The sequence below is a fragment of the Gymnoscopelus braueri genome (genome assembly GCF_963280865.1).
Source record: "Gymnoscopelus braueri genome assembly, chromosome: 1".
NCBI lineage: Eukaryota > Metazoa > Chordata > Actinopteri > Myctophiformes > Myctophidae > Gymnoscopelus > Gymnoscopelus braueri.
In genome coordinates this window covers 43,965,812-43,987,403 of record NC_137603.1, presented here as the reverse complement: position 1 = coordinate 43,987,403, position 21,592 = coordinate 43,965,812, and positions in this window count along the sequence as shown.

The window sequence follows — 21,592 nt, the reverse complement described above, 5'->3', positions numbered from 1 at the left end:
TTTGAGGTAATTTTTGCCCTACTTGATCACACTACAGCTTCACAACCGCAGTGTTTCGAGCTGGCAGATCTGTTACTTTGCTATTTTTGAACTTGAATCCTGAAAAGTAACAGTTTTGGTTTTTGGACATGAGGTTTCCCCCCCGACAGAGACGATATTCACTATAACGTGTGGGTTACATGTTCATTGGCCGTTAAAGATGAATTATTACACTTTGTTAGAGGTGTGTGGGTTGTCGGTTGTGTAGGCCTACCTCTTGCCACGATGTAACTCCAAAATATTGAGGAGATATGTAACATACGTTACATGTTCATTAGCACTTGACTCTAAATATTAACGGTGGCCTATTTTTCAAACGGACATGCATTTGGCACGTTTAACTCAGTCAAAATGTTGATATCACGTACGCTAGAAAGCCGTTTCTCAACGTCTGGTCCGGGGCCCACCAACCAACGGGTCAAAATGGACCCTCGCGTGTCTGTAACTGAGAGAGCATGAATGGAACCTTTTTTTTCTCTTCATCTTTGGGATCCCAATCTACCCTGTACAATCCTCAGTGTTTATTTAACTCTGAGAGTGTACTAATGGAACCAAATGGACCGTTACGGGTCCATTTGGTTCCGGTTGGCGAGGGCCCATGTGGACCTCCTGGTGGTCTCTGGACCTGACGTTGAGAATCAGTACGTTAGAAGATGTGGATGTCGTTACATGTCATGATGTAACTAACTCCAAAACATTGATTTATCTCCAATAGTTGCTCTGTTAACTGTTAAAAACATGATTCAAATCTAAATATTCTCCCCAAAGTTGAGAATATTTACAATGCAATTCTAATGCATGGTGATTGGTGAAAGTAGGCATTGAAATCACTCTTAACACCATGCAGATGGTAAACAGTTTGAATACTTTTTCCACCACTGACTAAAACGTTACATGGACATGTTCATTGGCATGTTAAAGCAAAATGACACTTTGGTAAAGGTTTGTGTAGGTACCACTTGCAAGGATTGTGTAACTCCAAATACTGATGACATCTTCAGTAGTTGCTCTGTTGATTAAAACATCATAATTCAAAATATTGCATGGTGAAACCTGTCTCAAAGTCACTCTTTTAGAACACAAATAAATGCTAAGTGGATTCTGACAATATCTAACATTACGAAACTCAATACTGCATTTGTTACATCATGGCAAGGTAACTTACTACACAACCCAAACCTGCCAAAGTGTAATCTTGCTTTAACTCTATACTAGTGTTAAAACAAATCTAGTATTAATTAACATGTCAACATAACGCTGTAGACATTTAGCTTATGTAAATTAGTTAATTAGATTGTTATCAAGAGTGACATAACAAGTGCAACAGTAGATGTACAGTATCACATAGTATAATCAGTAAATATGAAAGTATTTTAACTTTTTAACCACCTGCTCTACACACTATATTAAAATAAATATGGTCTTAAATTAAGTTAATCTGAGATAAATATTTAAATAATAACAATATTCTGTTTAATTTCCAGGTCGATTTCCAGGCGAAGTCCTCCACCTCCACCCCCCACACAGACCTAGACCAGGTGAAATCTTCCACCCAACCAATCGACTACGTGGATGACTCTGAATTTGAGGTATTTTTTGTAACCATATCTTTTTAAATACCTGCTCTATATTAAAAGAAATATGGTTTTATATTAAGTTGATCTGAGATAAATATTAAATAATGGTTAACAATATTCTGTAATTTCCAGGTCGGTTTCCCGTTGAAGTCCCCCCCCACACACACAGACCTAGACCGGCTCTCTCAGTCTGATGAGGGTTATAGCTCCCTGAGAAGACACCAGCCAAAGAGGACCATCCCCCCAGAAGTCTGTGCCTACATTCTGTCATTCAACTCCAAAGACACTATGAACATGCTCTACATAGCAAAGGAACTGCACAACATTTGTACATAATTGTAAATAGTTAGACATAGGTATTTTTCAATCAATCAATCAAACATTAATTATTATTGTATTGTATTATGTAAATAAATGTACCCTGTATATACTTGATTTCAGTTGTGTCTTTGATTTTTATAAAACTATTTAATCTACCTTTGTGGAGGCTGACAAATTGTTTAATTCTCATTTCCTTGATAAGTTCACAGTCCTCATTGTTTCACAGAATAATGTAAAACTTCTAATTGCAGCTCAGGTTTGAATTTTGTATCATTTTATTTTGGTTCACATACAGTATATATTTGACACAATTGGCACCTAAACACATACATACATGTACAAATTTAGCAAATTGCCTGAGAGGGAGGGAAAGAAAGACAATAGATATATGCAAGTCTACAGTCATCACAACTAAGAAATGTCCTTCAGGTCCCACTGGAGATTGAAGCTGTTTGCAGAACAACATGGGCAAAGATTCCATGTCCTGCAGTCTGCATTTTGTAATCACATACATTTTGTAGCAAACATACCAAGGTTATTAAGAGTTTATTGATTTATCAGTGACAATTATTTTGAGTCAACAAGTGTTGATTTGTTTTTTAGAAAACTAGATCGCTGATATGACTGAACCTTGCTTTCCTTAACCAAGTGAGTCTGATGGTGTGAACTTTTACAAACAATATTGTACATTTAGTGGCCCCTCAGTGATGGAATATACCATTGATACAATTTACCACACCACAGCTAGTTGTCTTTAGTACTCCTAGTCAGTTCAAACTTTGCAGTGCAAAGTAAGTGTCAAAACTGACAATATCTGTCTAGTGGAAGAATGTCATTTAGGAAAAACATATAGACATGATCTACTCATGATAATGTCACCTAACAACTTGATTTAGAAATTTCGTTTTTTCAAGAAAACACTATTTCATTATCCTTATCATTAAGTGACACATTTTAAGCTTTTAACTAACATCAACATGTACAGTAACACTGATTTCTGTACTGTTACAATAGTTAGTTACAAAAGATTTGAGTTAAAATATGTTTTTAAAAGATTTTTCAAAAATAGCAGATGTACAAGCTCATAGCGCGGCACTCGGTTGTGACGCTATGTTAACTAATTTTACTGGGGACCCCCTGGTGCCCCCACAAGGACCACTGGTTGAGAACCACTGGAAAATGATGAAAGCGAAAGGTCGAACTTAATAATTTACTCTACACATGTAAGTGTGGTTACAGTTACACAATAGCCTATTAACCAGTTTGTAAAGTTACGGTTTAGTGTTACAGGTGTTGTTGTGGCTGGTGTCTCCTTGGACGTCCTCTGGAGTGCTTTGGTTTCTTGTGATGATTTCTGTAACATGTTTGTTTTAAGGGACGAGGTTGTTAACCTCATTCCCAACCCCCAATATGGAGGACTAGCGATTGTCCTTAGTCTGACCCCTGCCCTTTGAGCTGTCTGGCATGGTTGCTGCCAGTAGAGCTCTCTGGGTCACTGGGATAACACAAGCTCCTCCACCGGCGGCAAGGTGACAATCATGGGAGAGGCCCAATTTAGTTATTGCCAATTCCCAACTGTCCCCAAGTGTCCTGCAGTCCCTGTTGCTGCTATAAACTGCTATGTGCATCAAGGTTATTATAGTTAACTAAAATTAGCAAAATAACAAAAAAAAAAATTGAAAAAAAACATTTTGGTAACTGAAACCAAAACTAGGGTAAAAAAAATACAACTAATTGAAACTATCCTTTCTAAGACTATTAAAACAAAAAAAAGAAAATATCCTTACTTTTAGTCTTACATAAGACTAGTACTAGTACTGAGCGCACGCGACTTTGCACAGGGCCCCGCATTTCTCCCAGACGGCTCTGGCCAGGAGGTTTTATTTTTGTTGTTGTTCCGAATGAAGAAGGTAGGTAGCTAATGTAGTTGATAGATGCTGTTAAACTTATAGATAAAACCTTCATTTCTCTTTTCATTCAGTCATATACATGTCTTCTCAGTAAACTGAGTGAAGCTGTTTGTTTACTTTATGTGTAAGATTTTGTCAACTCAAATCAATGGTGTAGCCCCATTTAGAACCTCTCCCTCCGCTATGTAGCTATACAGCGGAGGGAGAGGTTCCGATTGGAGCTAATCAATGGTGATGACATACCAATGTGTTAGATAGATGAATCAAGGTGATAGCAGTCCTGTTAATGTTGTTAAATATCATGTACTTTCTGTTTCATTCTAGATTTACACGTCTTTATTCAACCTATTGTTGGATTTAACCTTTTATAATCAACAGGTGGTTTGGGGGCAGTTTGGTTTGGTGCAGATTGGAAGGGCAAGGGGCAATTTAAAGGGAATCATGGATCATTAAATAAACCATCTTGATTACCCAGACAGGTCAACCAACCACACAATAAAGTTGAAAACCAATATAATATGAAACCTATGTATTGACTCATAAAACTGTCACTGTACTTGTATATACTCAATCTTCTTACCCTCCCAATCGGCACCACTCTACCCTAAACCCCCTTAATTCAATATTAGAAACATTTGTCAAATTAACTCGGTTTTTACAAATCTTTCACCATTTTCAGTTTGTTGTTCGGTTGTCATTGATTCCATGTGATGCAGTCACACTGTAATTTCTCTCCACAAGGATTATGTTCATTATTATAAGTAACGTGCAACAATCGTACATTTCTGACCATTTAATCCATCCCCTCCTACTGTGATATAGGCTGGTCTAGCAAAGGGAGACATGGCTGAAATGATTGCCTGCCCTATGGATGTTGCCTTTGAACTTCTGGAGGATGGCACCAGTGTACCACTATCCTCAGTGGAGAGTGAGAACTTTGCGTTTGTGGAGACCACGCATCTCAACAAGGTCTTAGAGCGCCTAAACAGTGCTTTCTGTGATGTGATTCTCTGTTATTCTCAATAACACAAGGGGCTTTTCTCCTCCTAATGTGGTTGACTTCATTGCAAAGCAGTCATAAGACTCTGACACAAGACGGCTCTGCCGTAGTTGTGCTGTGCACAGCACAGTAACAAAGTTACAGCAGATACATAGAACATATATTGAATTAATTCAGTGCTCCCTGCTTCTCTCTAGGCTCTAGTCTAGTTAGTATGCCTATGGACAAATTAGCACATTATGCAGTTTATACACACCTCATACTAAGGACCTCAATGGAAACAAGCTGTAAGCTTTTGTGCGTTATCCATTTGATTATGGTGGATCAGATGTATGATCAATAAAGATATCAATCAATCAAACTCCAATAACTCTCAGAATGTACAAAGGGAAGCAAATAGACCTGTACAGGTCCATTTGGATCCATTTGTACACTCACCTGCAAGGGTCCATTTGGCTCCCCCTCAAGGAACCCTGAGGGTCCCTGTGCTCCATGTTGAGCCCTATTATAGGGCTCAACATAGTAGTTATCTTGTCATGATGTAACTCCAAAGGTGGGAAAGATTATAAAACAATGTTGCTCCATTGATTAGAAATGATGATTAAAAGAATGCTCCTCATCAACTCACATGGTGAAACAACTCACTAGTCACTATTTTAGCACGTAAATGAACGCAAACAAAGCAGATTCTAACAATATATAACATCCTCATGATGTTATTGGCAGACTCCGTAGTAGTATTAAACAATAACATAGTTCGAAAAAACTAAAACATAGCAAAAACATCACATTGTGAGCTTGTAGATCTGCTATTTTCGCTATAGAAATTTGGTGAGGAGGGGAAAAAGGAGAGGGCCCAGGATAGGACATTGTATGGAGGGTATAAGTGGTTAGTGTGTGTGTGTGTGTGTGTGTGAGAGAGAGACAGACCTCTTGGACCTGAGACTTGGGTGGTCTCTGCCTCAATCTTCAACAGCAGATCATTCCTGTTGGCGATGTCGTTACTCAGCTGAGATTCACGCGTTTCGCTCTGCAGCTTCTTCTGCTTTTTCACACACACACACACACACACACACACACACACACACACACACACACACACACAGCTTGTATCTCCATATTTCATATATTTATGATTTTGTCATAAATGAATGCCGTGTACACTATTTCAGTGTACATGGAGGTACAACATAGGAGAGGTATATGAGAGGAATTGGAAAATATATACATTCTACTGTTATGTTTAATGTCAACATCATGCATTGTCTCTAATTGCCCCGCCAACATGTAAGTGCAAATGTAACTACCACATTAACAAAGTAGACGGCCATTCAAAATGTGACGATTAAAGTGCTTCACGATCCCTCTCTCTTGAATGTATTTCAAGTCTAATGATAATAATCACAATTTCAAAAGTAGCTCATCAGCAATAAAGTCTGCATCATGATACTGCTTACATTTATATTTACTTTTGCTGGGTGTTTTTTCTTCTCAAATAACTAAGGATCTTCATCAGACAAAGAGTGATTGCTCATAGAATACGAAATTGTCGAATCATTTTCTTGTGATGCAAAGGGAGGGAGATGCAGAAGGAGGTAGGTAGGTAGGTAGATACTAGGTAGGTAGGTAGGTAGGTAGGTAGGTAGGTAGGTAGGTGGGTGGGTAGGTCACAAGAAGGCAACAACAGCAATCCATGCCAGAGGTTAAAAGCATCAAACAGATAGTAGGACAGCTACTACTCATAAGTCTCTGTTTTCCTTCAGGGGTTTAGATTAGGCTTTAGGCTTTTTGAGTTGCCATGTTCTATAAACATTGCATTAGGATTAAATAACGTAATAATAACACTTAAGTATAATTCAATACTGACAAATAGAACACAAGACAATACACTACATCAGGGATCTTCAACAGGGAGAGGTCCTCAAAGTTACCATAGGGGGGCCACCAGTGACAGGATTAAACATTTGAACCCTAGCAACACAACAGGGAACATTAGCCAAAAATAGCAGATCTACAAGCTCACTTTTATTACGTTATTTTCTGCAAAATGGTTTGGTGTGCAGAGGGGAAAAGGAGCAAACCAAGTACTATGTCAAAGGTCAAGTTGAGGGTTTAAGTGGTTAAATGTCTGAAATAAACAAAAAGCATTAATTCACACAACACTGATAGTCAATGAAGCCATCTATGAAATCTATGAAAAGGTTTCATCTGCAACACAATGTTATACAATATGTAGCTTCATCTGTCTCTCAGCTAAGGGGTCCTTGGCCTGAACAACGTTGAAGAGCCCTGCCTGCACTATACTACCCAGAAAACACAACAACAACAACAACAGAGACTAGCCTCTAGTTTACTCAAGTCAGAGCATCATAACAAAGCAGACAACATAACACTTAGTTTGCTAGATTCACTGGCAGATAATGATCATGAACTTTATGAAGCAAAACAGACATGTTCATAAATATTCAAAAATTGTTGTTGTGAGCTTTCATTATGAAGTTCGTCATTCGACTAAGTATAAATGAAGAAAGTTTTAAGTAATAGATGAATTATGGCTCATAATTCAATCAAATCTTAAACATCTCTTGCAGTGAAGAAGATTACCGAACCGATCGAGACAAACCTGCCCTTCCAGAGCTCCTGTTATGGCTCCATCAGTGGTGGAAAAAGTAAAGTATGTTTTACTTAAGTAAAAGTATCAATACAGCGTGTCGCGGGTTCGACTCCCAATCCCGGCGGCCTTTGCTGTGTGTCAACCCCCCCCCCCCCCATCTCTCTCCCCATTTCCTGTCAGCCTACTTTCCTCTCAATTAAAGGCTGAAAAGCCCCAAAAATATCGTATATCTTTTTTTGCCTTTCGAGACGTAAGCGTTTTAAGTAACCTCGCGTCACCAGTCTTTCCACCTCGGAGCAGAGCCTTAGATGCAAGCCCCCAGAGTTGCTGAGAAACATTGAAGCTGCCACCCCAGTGGAACTGCAGGCGGGGAGAAATACATGCACGCGCAAAACATGCTGAGATATTTATATTTATACATATAAATATGTAAACATATTATACATACATACATATGCATTTACATATAAATATGCATCTCGAGTGTATTTAATAAATATCTCGCGTTCAATCCTTGACACACGGGCTGCCGTAGAACGCAAAAAGGACACTAGTGCGCATGCTCATAACTCTATGGGGATACAAAATCGAACCAATAATTCTACTTCCGGCAGGTTTCCGGGTGCTTCAAAACGCCAGTGAGCACATTCATTGAAATGATAGCTGGGGGCGGGGCAATCCGCCCTCTAGTTATATTATACCTCTATGCTTAGATGGCACTGCCTCGGAGGAAAAGTTTTAAAGCTCAATTCTAGCCAACCAGAGCACAGCATGATCTGAGTAGGCGGGGAGTAGCTCATTCAGCCAAAAAGAATGTCAGCCCTCATCTCGCAGCAGACACGGAGATGGGGTTTCCGAAAGAAAAATCATTGTTTTTAAATAATGGCTGTATATGTAATATTAATGGTGATTTGGCAAGAACATGGCATAATTATGGTCTGAAATAAAAGGATATGTGACCAACAAGTCGTGAAAGCAGTTAAAACTGGTTATGTTCCGTGAGGCCCCTCTATCCACAAGCTAACCCCGGGGAGAGGAGAGCCCGCTGGGGGCGGACAGGTCACACGGTCCACCGTGGTCCCCCTTGCCCGGGTTTCACCGGGCAAGAGCGGGGTAGATGAACACCGTAGGCCTACACACACCCACACAAAACAAATATTAAAGTTACTGTCATGATGAATTAATAATAACCTTTATCACCGAGAAGGCGCTCTCTCTCTCTCTCTCTCTCTCTCATACAGTATTACCTCCACCTTCACATCCCTCCTTTGACAGTGATATTTCTGGTTATTTCTATACCAATACAAAGCAGAGTACTTGAGTAAATCTACTTTGCTACCTTCCTATACTGCTCATGGTCATGGAACACATGAACAACAGAAGCAGCAGATAAAGATGGACTATGTGGGCTTATGCCAGGTAACTACAAGGTTCTACCAAAGTTCAGGGTCAGTATTTCAGCATTTAACCAGAACTCATATCAAGTACAGTGCACTAAGACAGATGTATGGTTTTACAGTATGTCAGGACAGACAGGACATTAGATGAAAACATATTTGAGAAGCATATATATCAATGGCCTGCACAGCAGAGATGAATGACAAGCTTTATATGCAGTACATAGTAGAGCTCATATCAATGATGATACAGTAGGTCTAGTTGAGCAGATGCAGAGTATATCATCATTATTGACATACTGTATGCACGAGAAAAAACACAAACACCTCAAGTGATATTGAAATCATTCACTGTACTATCAATAGTGTAGTCTAAACAAGTTTAATGTGAAATATTTGGAGTTTAAAGCATGTCATATGGGACACTTTTATTTGATTATAACCATGTTGTTTAACTGCTGCCACCTATACGTTGTTATACCTTTGAATCCGGGAGCCACCTCTGTGTCTCATCAGTTGTTGCTATACATATAGCAACATAATTTTGAATTCATTTTTTTAGTAAGAATTTGAACGTTTTCAGAAAACTTAGGTCAGGTTTTAGAAGGTGTTTTTAGAATCGGCCTCAGGTCTCAATGGGTTAAAAGAAGTAAAGATGTTTTGCCCTATTTGTTGCAATTATGCTTTTTGCTCAAAATAAAGAATATCCATCCCTACTATAATGGAGTACTGGTACTATTGACAATTTGACATGACTAATAATAAGAGTTCTAGGATTACTTTTTGACCACTTCTACTTTTGATTGCTTGTTATGCACACAACCCACATACTGTACTATAGTGTACATACACAACATGCCTGCTGGGTCTAAAATACATATTAGCCAGTAATTAATTTTTAACCAGTGTGTAGAAACAAAAGGATAGAGCTTGTTTAGGATTAGGTGAGTGTGTGTGTGTAAGGTGGCTTGAGCCTCCCGTGGCTCAAATCACCTTCAGGCGGCACGCCTCCGTCGGTGAAACCGAGTGCACCTTCTTCAATCTGACTGGTTCTCCAAACGTACTGTGACATATACGTTTCGACAAAAAAGAAAAACACATAAAAGTGATGTTACATCAATGTACGTACTGTCATTAACCATTGAATTAGTTTCCCCCCATTACAAGCAGGAATTGTGTGAAGAGAGAAGGTTAATGGAAATTCTTAAACAACACTTGGTCGTTTTGTAGCTGCAGTTGAAGCAAGTTCAACTTGGATTGTAACTTTAGAATTTGTAGCAACTACAAAAGTTGGGCGTCTAGGTGGTTAATTCCCAACATCCATCTTTACTCAAATGGTACAGACCACATAACAAAATGCATGTTAATCCCATATCCTGACAGACCTGTCAATGATCTTCATATCCTGTACATAGCAGACAGGCCTGTCAATAATCTTCACATCCTGTACATAGCAGACAGGCCTGTCAATAATCTTCACATCCTGTACATAGCAGACATACCTGTTAATCATCTTCAGTTACTCCTCCTAATCCTACAGTTACTCGTTTACAAAACTAGGCTTTCTAAGTAGCTAATAAGAAGACTCACTTTTTATCACCCGTTTTCCCTGAATAAGTCATCTTCCCCAGACAAACATAGACAGATCTTTTTAACGTAACAATAATTAGTCTGTTTACATCTTTCCATGACAAACCTTTCTAAATGTGCCATAGAAGTTTCAAAGGTATCAGATCTACAAGCTGACAACGTTGTGAGCTTGTATATCTGCTATTTTCACACTTTCTTCTTTTCCCCAGTACTGTACATGGTAGGTTGATAGCATGTACAATTAAAACTGTTTTGTTGCAAGAAGTTTACGACTAGTTGCATTGGCCTTTAGATAGCGATTGACATCAAGTTTATTCCTTTAGAGCAGCCAATTATTTGAATCTGTTTCTCTCCCAATTTAATAGTCATGCCATTTAATCCTCCCTACACATTTATGTGTCACTGCTACTGTATCCTACTGGTTCAGCTGGTGAATGGTAAATGGTGCATTTATATAGCAGCTTCAACCAAAGTGCTTTACAATGTACAATGTGTATTACATTCACCCAGTCACAATAATGCAGCTTGTAAAAATAACGCAGCGCTCATCCACCTTGTACAGACTGCAGCCAATAATAAATGCAACATCCAGTGGAATTTTCTAAAATGAACCTGCAGCTGCAGTTGCGACAGGTTCTTGAACGGTACGTCAAATAGCGAAAATAGCCGATCTACAAGCTCACGATGTGTTGGATAACCTACAGGACAGATACTTTACCTCCATTTGATCAACTACTGACTCTGTTTTAACCTGAGGTTATCTGTCAAAACAGTAATTATATTACTTATTATCTCGATACTAATCCAAGTAGCTCTGCATTACTTATTATATAGCAAAAGTAATTTAGTAATATTGTATAACAAGTAACTTATTACACTTCCAGAGTAACTTGCCCAACAATGATACTTACACCCTGCAATGTTGGAGTAGATATCTACCACACTGAAGTCTGCCGCAATGGTTTTGGTCTCGACCCCACATTTGCTCTCTGAAGGGGGAAAAAAACATGAGGAAAGAGGAGATAAATGGAGGAAAAAGTTAATTAATTTCACCCTGGTTGTCTCAAGAGCTGCGACTATTCTGTCAATGACAACATGCACTCATGAGAATCTCTCATGATGGCTTCAATGTGACATTTTCCAGCCCTCTAAAGCCTAAAGTAGGGATGACCACTTAGTTTAGTTTAATTACAGGTTAACTACTGTAAGTAAGAATAAAATATACATATATATAGTTTAGATTGGATAAAGGTTGTGAATCACTCAGGGTCCCAAATTAAAGTCCACCAGGATTATATTTACCCACAAATGTGGGTAAATGTAGTCTCTGGCCTGTAGGAAAAACAATTTCAGGACTTTCACAATCTACAACTGTAGATCCTATGCCGAACTGCGAGTGGCGTCTTGCGCAGTATGTAGTGTAGTTGCCTCAGTCATCAAACCATGCAAGCACAAGCTAAAATATTGTATTATGTGAAATTGAAATTCCACAGCCGTTGGCAGTCTCAGCTTGTCAACTTGCTTCCTCAAGTGTCATAACATTGCAGTGTGACCAGTGGTGGACGTTGGACAAATTATTCAACCCAAGTACTTCATTCAAAGAATATTCCTAGTCAAATATTACTAAACTACAAGGGAAAGTTGGTCAGTCAAATTTGTGCTTGAGTTTAAGTACTGAAGTACTTGCTTTTAAAAAGACTTCATACGGTCAGTAAGTAGGCCTATTCAAAAGTAAAAAATACAAAGAATTCCACAGAAAATGAATCTCAAGAAGGGGACGTGTACCGAATTGCCTGATTGAGTCATCATAATAGGAAATGTGCCCATATAATCGCATGCGTCTGCTCACTCATACATAAGACACAAATCAATACATCAGTTAACTTGAGTTTAACCATTTCAGTTAAATAATGCCTGGGCTTCATATAATTTGTTGCATGTAGTATCGTGAAACAAATTAAATCAAACCCTTAACACTCATTATTTAATTACAAGCTTTTTCTCCCACACCACACATATTAATTAATAATTGAGGTTCAGACGTAGACATATTTTTTTAAACTATGAATGATTACTGTAGGCATTTAACATTCACATTCATATTTTTACAACATTACAATATCAGTTATCTTATTATCAGATGCCAATTTGTCTCCTGGAAACAAAATGTGTATAAATTATTGCAGAGGTGTTAAGACGTCATCAAGTAAAAGTAGTCACTCTTGTACTGTAACTTCAGACTCCTAACTCCAGACTTTTTCACAAATTACTCCCTCTGTTCATGTGTGAGTGACTCTAGCCTAGGAAAAAAACAGTGTTATATTTTGCTGCATACACCCATTTGCTGGATTAAGTACTGATAAGTACCATGGACACCAATGAGATAAGTACCATGGACAGTAATGACAGAGAGGAGAGAGAGAGCGAGATACAAAGAAAATGTTTTGAACGCAGTGAAAACCAGCCAGATACATTTGAAAAGTTACCTTTTGATTGACTGGTGATAAAAAACATAAAGGAAGCAGGGTAGTAATAACAGATTAAAGATACATTTTAATGACAAAAATGTTGAGGGTCGAGTAGTTGTAGCTGCCTAGCGTGTGTGGGGGGGTCCACCAATCACTCAAGCCCAGGGAATCAATAATAATGTACCTGTCCATCTGCTGTGTGTATGAATGGCCAGAGTATAAAATAGGGTTAAAGTGGTGATACTGATTTTGCTATATTAACACATTTTCCTGGGGAACTGGTCAAGGACACCTGGGGCACCACTTTGAGAACCACTGCTCTGAAGTCAGGTAATGAACACCTACATCAACCATTAACACAGACTGGTGTTTCTCCACAAGCAGGTGCTGCATCTGGTTAGTGAATAGAAAATAGATTTGCAGGTCGGGATACCAATTTCATGCAGTCAGGGGATATATTTCATACATGTGAACTTGTGAAATTGTAGGTGATAAAACAAATGGTTTCTCTCTCCTGACTGGATCAAACTGGTGTCCGAGCTGAAAAAGAATGTTCTGCTTACTAAAGAGCTGGAGAGAAAATGGTCCTCACAATGTCTATTTCTAAAATTTGACAATACTTGTGGGGACATTTGGTCAAAGTACACACACACACACACACACACACACACACACACACACACACACACACACACACACACACACACACACACACACACACACACACACACACACACACACACACACACACACACCTTTCTCTCAGCATTTTCATAGCCCTCTTGTTGACAGAAAGTACTGTTATTGTAGTACAACCTTGATGGCTTGGACTTCAGAAATGCTGTAAAAATGAACAAAAGGTTGTTTTTACCTTAATTTATTTGTCCTTAGTCATGATAACCTCCTTCAGCTGGGCTATTTCCTCCTGAGCATTACACAAAGCCTCCTATGGAGTAAAGGACTGAACAGTGAAATGGGATTTGTGGAAAACAGGACATTTTCAGTTGTTGTTATAATTCATATTTAATAGAAGGTTTATCTTACTGGACGACACATAAACACACTAAAACATACAGAAACTGCATCTGTCAGAGTCAAACTCTTCATTCCCTCACCCAACTACTAAACTATATACTTTACCTTGTTCTGGGCCACTGTGGTAGACATACTAGCTATCTATTCCTGGATGGCTTTCATGATGTCATCCACTGCCTGGATCTGTTGATCTCATAACCAGCTTGCTCTCTTCGCATTTCCTCCAACTCCAGGGCCACCCTATATGCATGGATGTGCCCACACATGGACAGAAGACAGGATGAGATGATAGAAGACGGGTAAGACGTGGCACTGTGGCCTGTCCACTCTTAACTGATTCACTGCCAATCACGTAGATCTACGCGAACCGATTTAAAGCCGCCACGTGCCAATCACGTAGATCTACAGTACGTGAAGTGAAAAAAAAATGAAAAAAAAGAAATTCACCCAAAGACCAAGGAGATATGATTAGTTGAAGATCTAGACTCCTATCCACTTCCTTGTTAAAACTTACTTAAAAAACTTAAAAAGTCTGTATTTCGGCTCTTGAGTACTTTTTTTTTTCCAATGAAAAACTCTGGCACTGGCTAAAAAAGAATATGAAAATAATTCTGGCAGTTAATGGGTTAAAAGCAGGTTGCTTGCCCCAAAGATAGAAATTAGGGTCATATCGCATATACTGTAGATTTTGATATGGAAAATATGGTATTTGTAAGTGTTTACCCCAAAATATAGGTCTGCTTTACTCCAATGTTTATCATTCTTCAACATACAGCAAACTATGTACAGAAATGGCATTATGCTTTAGACCAGTGGTTTCCAAACCTTTTGTGCCCATGGCACACCAAAGTGCAAGTCAAAATCTCAAGACCCACCTGTATTAAAATCTGTGCAACACCTCTATGACATGTGTTATTATCACTGCAAATCTATATTTGTATTTACTAATACCAAATCAATTTAAAAAAACTGTTTTCTATGAGTGCTTAGTGCTTATTTTTGCTGCTAAATGCAAACTACCTAGAAACAGTCAGTCCTATAACACCTTTTAACTTAACTTTATGACATGGTCTCACTGGCCGGCAACATGAAGACACCAGAAATATGCATACCTGTTGTTTCTCCTTGAGCTTCTTATTGAAAGCATCAGCTTTGGCCTTGGCCGCGTTGAGTTTCTGCTGAGAAGCTTTGAACTCCTTCTCTCTCTCAGTCTCTGCATTCTTCATCTTGTTCTCCAGCACCTTGTACTTCTCCTCCGCTTGCTTCTGCACGTCCTTGGTGCTGCACAGAGTCTCCTCGCTCACCTCTGGACGGATGCTAACACACCCAACACAAACGCACTGTTTACATTAAAATGCGTGTACGTTTAGCCCATCCTTTTAAAACCACATTAACCCTGCCATTCCTGTTTAGGGCAAATTTCTAAATAACTTCTAAAAGCGAATTTCCAAAATAGTGAATCTACAAGTTCAAAACATATACCGAAGTAACTTTGTTGTGAGCTTGTAGTTCGGCTAGGTACATATGGTAGGGCTTAAGACATGTCGTTAGATGTGACTGCATGGGTACTGGAAGAAAGTAGTACTGAAAACATTTGAGTGTGTGTGTGTGTGTGTGTGTGTGTGTGTGTGTGTGTGTGTGTGTCTCCTCCTGCTGTTGGAAGGAGCTCAGCTGCATCCAAAATGTAAAAGAAAATAGGGTAAAACAGAGTCACAAAAGTGTTTGCCCTTAAACGTTTTTACACATTTGTGGTTGACGGAGTAATTTAGTATTCTAAATAAGTAAGTAAGTACTTACTTATACTAAATAATATAAGGGTATACAACAAGGATCTGGGAAAAGAACTGTAGTAAACACAGACTAATATATGTGAGCACTGCAGAGGGACAACCAAGTCTGAGAATGTAACTGTGGGTGAATGTTTTTGAACCACCATACTTAGTTGACCGTATTCTTATGGACTACACTAAATATCTTTACCAAAAATTGCCGATCTACAAGCTCACAACGCAACGCATTGCAATGGGTTGTGAGCTTGTATATCTGTTATTTTCTGCTAAATGTTAACTCCAGAATAGGAATGGTTCAAGTGGTTAATTCATTTAATAAAACACTATCTCTGGTGGCTTCATATTTAAGACTTGCTTCCTTGAAATAATCAAAGCAAAATATGACCAACTACAGAGTATATAAATGTTGAATCAATGTTTGACACATGCAGAAATGCAATCAGGCAAAAGGAATCCCAATTTGAAACCAATGTGTGCAGTTATTAACACTCTATAGCCATATAACAAGGTTAGACAATTCATGAAGACCTAAGAGTACATTTACTGTAGCACCTTCTTCTACTCCACACAGCCAATATGTCTATATTGTCCGCCTAGGACCTCCGGAGGCAGGCTAGGCAGGCTCACTAACATCAACTATAGCCGCTGGTATAGAACCTGTACCTCTGCTGTGTCTTCCATCGCTAATCCATCTTCTGCTGACTGCTCTTCACCGTGGACTAGAAGAACGTCTCCACACGCTTCCGCTTGGTCAGTAAAGCCTTACTGATGTCAGCTACAGCACAGATACCAGCTTATAGTCATCTGAATTTGAAATATGGAAAACATGAGATGTGTGACACTGCAGAGACACCTTACCTTATTTCGTCCATCACATCTCCAAATGAATAGAAAGATTAGGAATTAGAAATGCATGTTTATTAAGACAACATAGAACAACATGTTGAATGTTTCCTGTAACTCCTAATTAACCACATGAACCCCATAGCGTCCTTATTCTTGTAATTGGCAAACAAACGGTTGACATTCAGCGAAAATAGCCAATCTGCAAGCTCATAACACCTCGCATTGCAATGTGTTGTGAGCTTGTAGATCGGCTATTTTCTGCTAAGAGATTTGGTGCAGAAGGGGAAAAAGGATCAACGAAGTATATAGGGTTTAAAATGGTTAATGATAAAACAAAAAGATGTCCTGCCTACTGTTAGACCCTTATGGATGTTAGTATCCTCTTCATCATTTTAAAGGTGTTTCCTTCCATTCAGAAATTCCACTCAAATTGAAACCAGATCAGTTATTTGGTTCAAATAAGTCAGACACCAGATTGATTGATCAGAAGGTTCACATTTCAACATCATGCAATTAGACAATAAGGCACCAACATGTAAGTGGAAACGTAGCTACCACATTAACAAAGTAGACTGTTATTCAAAATGTGCTGATTATAATCTTTACAACATCCCTCTCTGTAGAATGCATTTCAAGTTTTATAATCACATTTTCAAAAGTAACTTATCAGCAATAAAGTCTGCATAATGATACTGCTCACAATTATCTTTATTTTTACAACACAAGAAGGCAACAACAACAATGATATAGCATGTCTGAGGTTGAAAGCATCAAACAGATTGTACAGCTACTCATATTAATACCTCTCCTGTCCAAGTCCTTCAGGGATTTGGATGACAAGTCTACTTTGGGCTTATTGAGCGTGGCCTCTGTACCATGCTCTGTAAACAACATTACATTTCATATTAAATTAACAAGTATATATAGAACACAACATAACTACACATCATAAAACAAACTACACTACACTACTACACTACAACACAACACAGCCTAGACTAGAGCATCATAACAAAGACTGCTTTGTTATGGGTGTTGTGACTGTCACAACACATTTAAAAAAATGTTCAAGAATAACGAAAATAGACAATCTCTATCTCTGGTCCATACTAGCATTGGACCAGAGCAAGCCGATCTCGGCAATCAAAACTTGCCATGTCACAACGTGATGTTACTTATGAGCTTATATGACTCATAACATGACAATGGTGGATTAAAAGATAATAAATAAAGACTTGAGACAGACAAAGAGGATAAGCTTACCATACAGCAATATTGGTGAGTTTATCATTGTTACAATCAGACTCAGCCAATAATTAATTACAGTCAGATTGTCATCTATAGTTTCATATCCATTTGAAGGTTGAGGCATTACACGTGTATTTAGTAGATCAGACTACATCCTGGCATCTGTTGTCTGTCCAACCTCTCTTTATTTTTGTGTCCAGTCTCAAAATTCTTCTACAGACGGGAGCCGGAGCAACAGCTCCACGTGGATACGTTCCCATAGGGTTTTAGGCTACTTACTACTCGCTAACTCTATGCTATTGCTCTGCTCTCTACTCTCCACACACACACACACACACACACACACACACACACACACACACACACACACACACACACACACACACACACACACACACACACACACACACACACACACACACACACACACACACACACACACACACACACACACACACACACACACACACACACACACACACACACACACACACACACACACACACACACACACACACACACACACACACACACACAAAGTGAGGGTTGATCTCTTTCAATCACATCCGGGGAATGTCGTAAATAGCTGATCTACAAGCAACTGTGAGCTTGTAGATCTGCTATTTTCAAACGGCTGAAAAGTGGTTAATGTATGTTTTGTAATAATAATCAAAATCTACAAATACATAGTGGAGTAAAAGTACAATATTTGCATCCGAGATGTAGTGGAGTAGAAGTAATAGTATTGGAAATTGGAAATACTCAAGTAAAGTACAAATGCCTCAAAACTGTACAGTACTTGGTTAGATGGGTGATCCCCAAAAATGTAGACCTACTTATATTGTGATATGTGATATACTGACGCACACACACACACACACACACACACACACACACACACACACACACACACACACACACACACACACACACACACACACACACACACACACACACACACACAATTGTCAAGATGACCACTGCTTGATTTAAACATTTTATAGTTTGGAAACCAAAGATGGTTGAGGAAACCAAAATGCCTCGCAATGTCTCAAAATAACAGCTATGATATGTTCCCTGGAACATGGAAGTGTATGTTAGGGTAGCCTTGGTAACTAAGAATGAAAGAACATGTATTTCAATATTGTCACATCGGGGTGATGTCTGCGTAAATTAGTTGACATTGTAGTATTTCCACTGGCGTAATTTATCGTCGTGAAACACTTGCGAGTTGCGACATACCGTAGTCTTTTTTTATCCACGACTCTTTTGCCATCCCCGGGTCATAATGAACTGGAAACCCAAAGTGGCTCCAAACGCCAAATCTGCTGGATAGTGGAGACTGGAGTGTCTTCTATTTCTGGTCCCTCTGTGGCATTAGCCATTATTGCAACAGTTTAAATTCAGCGTGTTTTCTCTTTCGGCGTGACTTTTTTTGTTTGTTTACTCTGTGTGTGGGGAGCGGGGGGGAGGAGCTGGCAATTCCAGGTTGGTCTAGGTTTCATAGTTGATCGCAGATCCATTGAAGGTTATCCATTGAAGGTTAGTATGTTGAGCACAGAGCGCATCGTCTGAAGTTGTTTAAAAAAACGGTTCAATACGAATACATGTATCCTTGCAGGCTATATCTTTGTTTTTGTTTTTCTTACATTTTGGAGCAAATACTGCAATGTAGAAATACTCTCTTACAAGTAAAAGTTGTACAAAATGTACTTAAAGTACCAAAAGTAGAAAGTACTCATTATGCAGAATGTCCCGTTTCACAGGTTTTCAAATGTATACAACTTTTGAAAATAGCTGATCTACAAGCATTTGTGAGCTTGTAGATCTGCTATTTTCAAATGGCCAAAATATATGGGGCTGAAGTGGTTAATGTATATTTTGTAATAATAATAAGAATCTACAAAGTAACTAGTAACTCAAGTTTTCAAATACATGTAGTGGAGTAAAAGTATAATATTTGGATCCGAGATGTAGGTGGAGTAGAAGTAATAGTATTGGAAATTGGAAATACTCAAATAAAGTACAAATACCTCAAAATTGTACAGTACTTGGTTAGATGGATAATCTATAAAAATGCCAGATATGTAGACCTACTTATATTGTGATATGTGATATACTGATACACACACAATTGCAATTGTCAAGATGACCACTGTTTTGATTTAAACATATTTTATAGGTAGGCCTACTTATTTAGTTTTTGCGTAATGGTTGTGTTAACCTGATTCCCTGTTGTAGAGGTCCAATGAATAAAGTAACCTGATCACCTGTCATGTCATAAACTTTTGTCACACAATTAGACTCCATACTGCAGTCTGGAAACCAAAGATGGTTGAGGAAACCAAGCTGCCTCGCAATGTCTCAAAATAACCACGTGGTGGCAGCAAACAGCTGATTGATTGATGTACTTTATTTAGTAAGACATGAGAACATCAGTACATTGAAGTACAAATTCACAATACAAGGTCTACTAAACTGGGAGACTCATTAAGCACTGAGCTTGTTTAAGATAAGATCCCCATGCACACAAATCATGATGACATATAAGAGACAGACAGATATACACACTACTATACAGAATGTCATACAATCAGCTTACAGGTTACTGGTATGAGTGAAAAAAAATTACAAAAGAAGAAAAAGAAAAGGGGGGGGGGGTAGGGGGGGGTACGTTAAGACTTAGACAGGGGCCATTTTCGAATTGCAGCCTCCTGAAGGTGTATCTTTAGGGCAGTTTTGAAGGTGAGTAGGGTTTTACACTCCTTTACTCCTTTTGCTGGAACTTGGAAGTGTACGTTACCGTAGCCTTGGTAACTATTATAATCATGTATTTAACCTTGCTTTATAACAAACAAATTGATTCATTACCAAAGAATCTCAGGCTAATGTGTGCTGCTGTTTGTTGTAGAGCACGAAAATAAATCATGAAAGATTCTATTTTGACTGTTAGATAAGTAAGAAAACACATGAAAACAGATGGAATAAACTGTCCTTTAAATTATATTGGCCATGAAGTATAAGACCGGAATTCAAAATTTACTTGAGTAAAAGCACAACAGAATAGGTATCAAACTGTAGTTAAAATACCAAAAGTAGAATCTACTCATTATGCAGAATGTCGCATTTCACAAGTTTACAAATGTATAAAATGTCAATGACAAGCTTCATATGCAGTACAGTAGAGCTCATATTAATGTTGATACAGTAGGTCTAGTTGAGCAGATGCAGAGTAAATCATCATTACTGACATGACATGCGAAAACAAACACCTCAAGTGATATTGAAATCATTCACTGTACTAGCAATAGTGTAGTCTAACAATAATGTGCATACTTGTATATACACACACACAGGTTTGTGTATACAAACAAGTTTAATGTGGAATATTTGGAGTTTAAAGCATGTCATATGGGACACTTCAAATGAAAGTTTGTTTGATTATAATCATGTTGTTTAAAAGAAGTAAAGACATTTTGCCCTATTTGTTGCGATTATGCTTTTTGCTCAAAATAAAGAATATCTGGAGTACTGGTACTATTGACAATTTGACATAACTAATAATCAGAGTTCCAAGATTACTTTTTGACCACTTCTAGTTCTACTTTTGTTATGCAGACATCCCACATACTGCACTGTAGTCTAAAATACATGTTAGCAAGTAATTCATTTTTAACCAGTGTGGAGAACCAAAAGGATAGAGATGGTTTAGGGGTGTGTGTGTGTGTGTGTGTGTGTGTGTGTGTGTGTGTGTGTG